We start from the raw sequence: 8,527 nt of genomic DNA on the forward strand, positions 1-8,527 counted from the left end.
GCGGTTTGAATGCAGTTGCAGATCATGAACTCTGACATGGCCCCAGCCACTTTGAAAAAAGCATTAGATTGAATTTAAATTGTTTTGCAGATGGGCTGGGAGAAGTCACCCTCTAGCACTATCTTAGCATCAACGATGACCAGAAGTCCAACCCGATGGGTTTCAAATGATAGACTCAGAGACTTCAACCGGTCATGTTTGAAGAAAATCCTGTCCAATTACCATCAGCATATAACCTGTAGCACCAGAGGTCCCAACACAATACACCACTATTATACTAAGATAAGGAATGCCTATCGTTCTGTAACCAGATGACATTTCAGGAAATCTAATCACTTGGCTGTCCATATAGGTAGAGGTTAAAGAGCAAGGTCCAGAGACTAAGTGGTGGCAGAAGGCAGGGGAGCAGCTACGGGATTCATTCAAGTCTGAGTGCTGGGCCATGTTTGGATCATATGAGGAGCTTTGGATTTGAATGAGTACACCAAGGTCGTCATGGACTTTATAAAAACAATCTAGATGAATTTGTCCCCACCAAATCATTCAAAGTCCTCCCCAACCAAAAGCCCTGAATGAACCATGAGATGAGCAATCAGCTGAGGGCCAGATTAGAGGCTTTCAAGTCTGGTGACTGATCACGGATGATCCATTTTTCCTCTCAGTACCAATCTCCTGCCTTCTCCCCATATCTCTTCAAGCACTGACTAGTCAAGGATCTATCAACCTCTGCCTTAAATACACCCAATGACTTGGCCTCCTCAGCTTCGTTCTAAAAGAACGTTCCTCTTTTCTGAGGTTGTGTCTTATGGACTTAAGACTCTCACACCATAGAAAACACCATCTCCACATCCACTCTATTGAGGCCTTTCAACGTTCAATAGGTTTCAGTGAGATCTCCCCTGATTCTCTCAATTCCAATGACTGGAGTCCCAGAGCCATCAAACTCTCTTTATAAAATAAGCCTTTCAATCCTGAAATTATTTTTGGTGAACATCCTTCGAACCCTCTCCAATGTCAGCACATCCTTTCTTAGATAAGGAAACCAGAACTGCTCACAGTACTCCGCGTGTGGCCTTGCCAGTGCTTTATGAAGTCCCAACATGACATCCTTGCTTTTATATTCTAGTCCACTTGAAATGAATGCTAACATTAATGAGGGAATGACAGGACATAGGAAGGTAGTCACACCCAAGGTGCAGGAAATTGGGTGACAGTCGGGAAGGGGAAATGGGTTAAGGAGCCAGTGCAGAGTAGCCCTGTGACCATCCCCCTCAACAACAGATATATCACTTTGGATACTGTCAGAGGGTTGGGGGGTGGTGTGGGAATGTCCTAACAGAGGAAAGTCGCAGTCGTTGGATCTCTGGCAATGAGTCTGCTTCTATGACTCAGAAGGGAAGGGACCTCAGGAGGAGGGAGGAGAAGATGGCGGCGCAACGCAGCGCGCGTAGTCTCTCCGGTGAAATGATATCGTATTTGTTAAATAGGGGCCGTGCACAATTCATATTTGATGGAGACAGCCATGAGAGCACGGAGGAACATCTGGAGTAACTTCTGAAATGCCTGGTTCGCTGCCGCTGCTACTGTGCGATCAAGAATCTCCGGAGGGAAGGCCCCAAAATGGACACCACGCGCCAAAGATGCAAGAAAGGTTCCCCCGATGTCTATCAACTGTGCAAGGTTGCAAAACTGTTCATTTTGAAGTACAAATGCCACCATTTGAGCAAAGTTTGAAATGGGTTTGGATTTAATTTTTTCTTGCACGGAAAATTTGAAATCATTAAACTGTCTAACTATTACAGTATTTTCAGCCAGAAAATCATGATATTTTAGACATAAAGCATTAACTTGTTCATCGCCAAATGTGAAGACACAATCTGCAATTGCAGAGAAACGTAAAGCTGGCCATTCTTGTACCCCAGCGGTCCCCAACCTGCGGGCCGAGGACCGGTACCGGGCCACAAAGCATCTGCTACCGGGCCACGAGGAAACGATATGATTTGGCAATATGAGTCAGCTGCACGTTTCCTCATTCCCTGTCATGTGCACTGTTGAGCTTGAACGCACGCGAGGTCATTACCCGCACGCCATCCATGTCAGAGTGGGAAGAAGATCAACTCCTCGAGCTTGCAACTGACAGCGGGCTGAAAAGTATGTTTGACATAACATCTCCGCCGGCATTCTGGATCAAAGTCAAGGCTGAATATCCTGAGCTAGCCACGAAAGCACTGAAAACGTTGCTTCCATTTCCAACACATCTCTGCAATGAATGCAACTAAAACTAAATTGTGGAATAGACTGGACATAAGGAACCCCCTTCGAGTATCGCTGTCTCCCATCACTCTTCGATGGGACCGTCTTGTTGCAGGGAAACAAGCCCAGGGCTCCCGCTAATTCAGTGATACTGGTTTGTTGCAATGAATTTATATGTTCATACGGGGAAAATATGTGCTGTGTGTTTAATATCCAAATGTTACTTAAAAAGTTATGATGCTACTGACTTATGTGACTTATATAACCATATAACAATTACAGCACGGAAATAGGCCATCTCTGCCCTTCTAGTCCGTGCCAAGCGCTACTCTCACCTAGTCCCACTGACCTGCACTGAGTCCATAACCTTCCATTCCTTTCCTGTCCATATACCTATCCAATTTTTCTTTAAATGATAATATCGATCCTGCCTCTACCACTTCTACTGGAAGTTCATTCAACACTTACTTCAAGCTCCCCTGATAATTGACTTATCACTATATTCGTGCGAGGACAATAAGTGCTGTGTGTTAAATATTAAATTCGTTAGATAAACCCTTTTAGAAATGAAATTGAGTGTATTAGCCACTTATCACCTATATTCCTGTCATGATTAACCCCCCCCAACCCCCACAAACAGAATCGCCAAAAACGATTTGCAGGAAAAAAAATAGGCAGGTACAAGAATATTGTCAACATTAAACCGGTCCGCAGTACAAAAAGGTTGGGGACCCCTGTTGTACCTCATCTTCAGGAAACCCTTCTTCTAAATGAACACAAAGACTATTTATAAAAGTCAACAGCGAACTTGTATCTACTGTGATGTTTTCTTTACATTGCTGGCTTAGCACCCTTGTTCTGGTCATTAGAAATGTGGGGGCAGGTTGTCGACCACGACACCCCTCCCTCCCCCAGGAGCATCACAATATTGTGGCGCTTCAGCCGGGATCCCCACTGAAACGGTGGTGCATCTTGCCCTGGCACTGGAGGGGGATCTCCTCAACCTGACACCGGCTGAGCAGCGTGACTATAGGTCACTCGTAGTGGTGCTTTGGGCAGAGGCCATTGGAGGAAGCAAAAAGGGAAGAACTGGACAGCATATGGTGCCATGTGGAAAAAAGACTGGGGCTGTTCACAGCAGATCCCTGCCACTGTGCTCAGCATGGCTACCCCAAGTTCCCTCCCACAGCCCAAGAACAGCTTGCCCACCACACCTTTGTAAAGGTGCTGACGCTGGAGTGTCTCCAGCTACGTAAGACCATAAGACATGGGAGCAGAATTAGGCCATTCAGCCCATCGAGCCTGCTCCGAGATTCTATCATGACTGATCCTGGATCCCACTCAACCCCATACATCTGCCTTCTTGCCATATCCTTTGATGCCCTGACTAATCAGGAAACTATCAACAGCTGCATTAAATATACCCACGGACTTGGCCTCCACTGCAGTCTGTGAGAGAACATTCCACAGATTCACTGCACACTGGCGAAAAAAATTCCTCCTTACCTCTTTTCTAAAAGGTCACTCCCCAGTTTTGAGGCTGTACCCTCCAGTTCTGGATATCCCCATCAAAGAAAACATGCTCTCCACATCCACCCTATCTAGTCCGTTCAACATTCGGTAGGTTTGAATGAGATCCCCCTGGATTCTTCTAAATTCCAGTGAGCACAGGCCCAAAGCTGCCAACACTCCTCATATGTTAACCCCTTCATTCCCAGAATCATCCTTGTGAACCACCTCTGGACTCTCTCCAATGACAACACATCCTTTCTGAGATATGGGGTTCAAACCTGTTGACAGTACTCCAAGTGCAGCCTGACTAGTGCCTTCTAAAGGCTCAACATTATCTCCTTCTTTTTATATTCTATTTCCTTTGAAATAAATCCCAACATTTCACACCTTCCTTACCATGGACTTAACCTGTAAATTAACCTTCTGGGAATCTTGCATGAGGATTCCTAAGTCCCTCTGCACCTCTGATGTTTGAACCTTCTCCCCATTTAGATAGCAGTGCACTTCATTGTTCCCTTTACCAGAATGCATTATCGTACATTTCCCAACACTCTATGCTATCTGCCACTTTTTGCCCGTTCTTCCAATTTGTCTAAGTCCTGCTGCAATCACATTGCTTCCTCAGCACTACCTACCCCTCCACCTAACTTTACATCATCCATAAACTTTACCACAAAACCATCAATTCCATGATCTAAATCATTGACAAACAATGTGAAAAGTAGCAGGCCCTGAGCCCTGAGGAACAGCACTAGTCACCGGCATCTTTCTCCTTCTTATAGCTTTTTCAGTTGCCTTTTGTTGGATTTTAAAGCTTCCCAGTCATCCAACTTCCCACTCACTTTTGCTGCTTTGCATGCTCTTTTCTTTTATCCAGTCTTTAACTTCCCTTGTCAGCCACGGTTGCCTACCCCTGCAATTTGAGAACTTCTTCCTCTGTGAGACATATCTATCCTGCACCTTGTGAACTATTCCCAGAAACGTCAGCTTCTTCTGTTTTACCGTCGTCCCCGCCAGTATCCTCCTCCAATCTACCTGAGCCTGACATCACCATCATCGCTGGCCAAGGTGCTAGCAGAAGCAGAGGAAGAGGAGGCTGTGTATCGCAGTGGGGAAGAACAGTGCAGTGGAACACAGGGTGTGGCTCGCCAACATCTGGGGTCCCTGCATCATTGGCCTGGACCTGCTGTTCCACTGGGGGGCCCATGTGGATGTGTCAGGGGTAACACTCCACCTTGGCAAGAAGCTGTGGCTCTCCGGCGGGGCAGCTCCTGGAAGTGGACCAGTCTCACAGCAGCCCACTACAGTGCCGCGCACCTGGCAGCAGAAACAGGGACAAGCAGTAGTGGTGGCCAGCAGCTGCACATTGGCAAAAGGGATATGAGAGGATCATGGGACACCCTTGCTCATCCTCTGGGCTCCACCCCCCCCCCGCCTTTTCCTTCTTCCTGGGCCTCCTGTCCCATGATCCTCTCATATCCCTTTTGCCAATCAACTGTCCAGCTCTTGGCTCCATCCCTCCCCCTCCTGTCTTCTCCTTTCATTTTGGATCCCCCCCTCCCTCTCCCACTTTCAAATCTCTTACTAGCTCTTCCTTCAGTTAGCCTAGAGATGCTGCCTGGCCTGCTGCATTCACCAGCAACTTTGATGTGTGTTGCTTGAATTTCCAGCATCTGCAGAATTCCTCGTGTTAGCCGTCAAATACGTTGTGTTTGCCCAATTAAGACTACAATGACCAAGAAGCCTTGTATGGTCTGCGCATGCGTGTTCCTGCGATTTTTTTTCTACAAATCGTTTTTGGCGATTCTGTCGGGGGGGGGATTAATCACGAACAGAATATATGTGATAAGTGTCTAATACACTCAATTTCGTTTCTAAAAGGGTTTCGTTTCTATATGGACAGGAAAGGAATGGAAGGTTATGGGCTGAATGCAGGTCGGTGGGACTAGGTGAAAGTAGCCTTCGGCATGGACTAGAAGGGCCATGATCGCCTGTTTCCATGCTGGAATTGTTCTATGGTTACATAAATCAATAGCATCATAACATTTTAAGTAACCTTTGGATATTAAACACAGCACTTATTTTCCTCGTATGAACACATAAAATCATTGCAACACAGCAATATTGCTGAATCAGTGGGAGCCCTGGGCTTGTTTCCCTGCAACAAGACGGTCCTATCAAGGGGTGACGGGAGACTGCGATACTCGAATGGGGTTTCTTATGTCCTGTCTATTCCGCAATTTAGCTGTCGTTGCATTCATTGCAGAAAACTCCGCTTCGAAGAAAGATGTTGGAAATAGAAGCAATGTTTTCAGTGCTTTCGCGGCTATCTCAGGATATTTAGCCTTGACTCTGATCCGGAATGCCGGCAGAGTTGTTACGTCAAATATACTTTTCAGCCCACCGTCATTTGCAAGCTCGAGGAATTGATCTCCTTCCCGCGCTGACATGGATGGCATGTGTTCAAGCTGAGGGAATGAGGAAAGCTGCAGCTGACTCATATCGTTTCTTCGCGGCCCGGTGGTTGGGGACCGCTGACTATATTAAAGGATCAATCCCCCGGGGCTCCACCTAAGTGGCGTGATGCTATCATTTTAACAAAAATAATGTAACTACTGGAGACAGGAGAGGATGCAGATGCTAATCATATAAAAGCAACGCACAAAGTGTGGGACGAATTTCACAGATCATGCAGCAGATACGGAGGGGAACGGAGAGCGACTAATTGCGGCTGAGACCTTCAAAACTGGGAGACGGACTGGCCGTGAAGGCACAAGTTTTGCAGGTTGCGCCGTGGTCGGTGACCGGTGACCGGAAGCTGCGCCGCGCCTGCGCACTAACGGGAACTTTTTGCACATGCGCGTGGTGAAAACGGCGTGCAATGGCGGAACTCGGCTAAGTGGGGAGTTGGGAGCTGCGACAATCCGGTGCCATCCGCTGTCTGTGGGGCTGGACAAGGGTTGGTGTCACCATCGGGGAGTGTGGGTGGGGGAATCAGTGTTACTGGGGGTGTGGTGGGTGTCACTGGGGTACCAGGTTCGCTGTGGTTGAAAAACTTGGGTCTCGATCGCGTGACCAACCTTCATAAGGATCAAACCCCTGCCCCTCTCACCACTTCCCCTTCCTTCTCCTCACTTTGACTGAGAAAGCTTTTTGCACCATCTCAAACATCATGGTGTGGTTGAGCTTAGTATCATCAGCCTATTTACTTGAGATACAGATCATGAATTTTATAGGTCATCTTTTATCTCAGTGCCATTTCCTCACCCGGCACATGGTTTTGAGATGGGCCATGAGTTGAAACATTCCTAGGATTATTGGATCCAAAATTGGTTTAGTAATGTGGCTTAGCGACTGATGGTGAAGAATTGTTCTTATAATTGGGGATGGTCACACAGCTCAACGTCTCAGACAAGCATACCAGGTTGGTTGGATGCTTATAGTTCCCACACTCCGCACTTCCCATTTCTACCTCCTACCCAAGATCCACAAACCTGCCTGTCCTGGCCGACCTATTGTCTCAGCTTGCTCCTGCCCCACTGAACTCATTTCTGCATACCTCGACACTGTTTTATCACCCCTTGTTCAATCCCTTCCGACCTATGTTCGTGACACTTCTCACGCTCTTAAACTTTTCGATGATTTTAAGTTCCCCGGCCCCCACCGCTTTATTTTCACCATGGATGTCCAGTCCTTATATACTTCCATCCCCCATCAGGAAGGACTCAAAGCTCTACGCTTCCTTTTGGATTCCAGACCTAATCAGTTCCCCTCTACCACCACTCTGCTCCGTCTAGCGGAATTAGTCCTTACTCTTAATAATTTCTCCTTTGGCTCCTCCCACTTCCTCCAAACTAAAGGTGTAGATATGGGCACCCGTATGGGTCCTAGCTATGCCTGCCTTTTTGTTGGGTTTGTGGAACAATCTATGTTCCGTGCCTATTCTGGTATCTGTCCTCCACTTTTCCTTCGCTACATCGACGACTGCATTGGCGCTGCTTCCTGCACGCATGCAGAACTCGTTGACTTTATTAACTTTGCGTCCAACTTTCACCCTGCCCTCAAGTTTACCTGGTTCATTTCCGACACCTCCCTCCCCTTTCTAGATCTTTCTGTCTCTGTCTCTGGAGACAGCTTATCCACTGATGTCTTATATAAGCCTACTGACTCTCACAGCTATCTGGACTATTCCTTTTCTCACCCTATCTCTTGCAAAAACGCCATCCCCTTCTCGCAATTCCTCCGTCTCCGCCGCATCTGCTCTCAGGATGAGGCTTTTCATTCTAGGACGAGGGAGATGTCTTCCTTTTTTAAAGAAAGGGGCTTCCCTTCCTCCACTATCAACTCTGCTCTTAAACGCATCTCCCCCATTTCACGTACATCTGCTCTCACTCCATCCTCCCGCCACCCCACTAGGAATAGGGTTCCCCTGGTCCTCAACTACCACCCCACCAGCCTCCGGGTCCAACATATTATTCTCCGTAACTTCCGCCACCTCCAACGGGATCCCACCACTAAGCACATCTTTCCCTCCCCCCCTCTCTCTGCATTCCGCAGGGATCGCTCCCTACACAACTCCCTTGTCCATTCGTCCCCCCATCCCTCCCCACTGATCTCCCTCCTGGCACTTATCCGTGTAAGCGGAACGAGTGCTACACATGCCCTTATACTTCCTCCCTTACCACCATTCAGGGCCCCAAACAGTCCTTCCAGGTGAGGCAACACTTCACCTGTGAGTCGACTGGGGTGATATACTGCGTCC

Source organism: Mobula birostris, chromosome 6 (genome assembly GCF_030028105.1).
Source record: "Mobula birostris isolate sMobBir1 chromosome 6, sMobBir1.hap1, whole genome shotgun sequence".
Lineage (NCBI taxonomy): Eukaryota > Metazoa > Chordata > Chondrichthyes > Myliobatiformes > Myliobatidae > Mobula > Mobula birostris.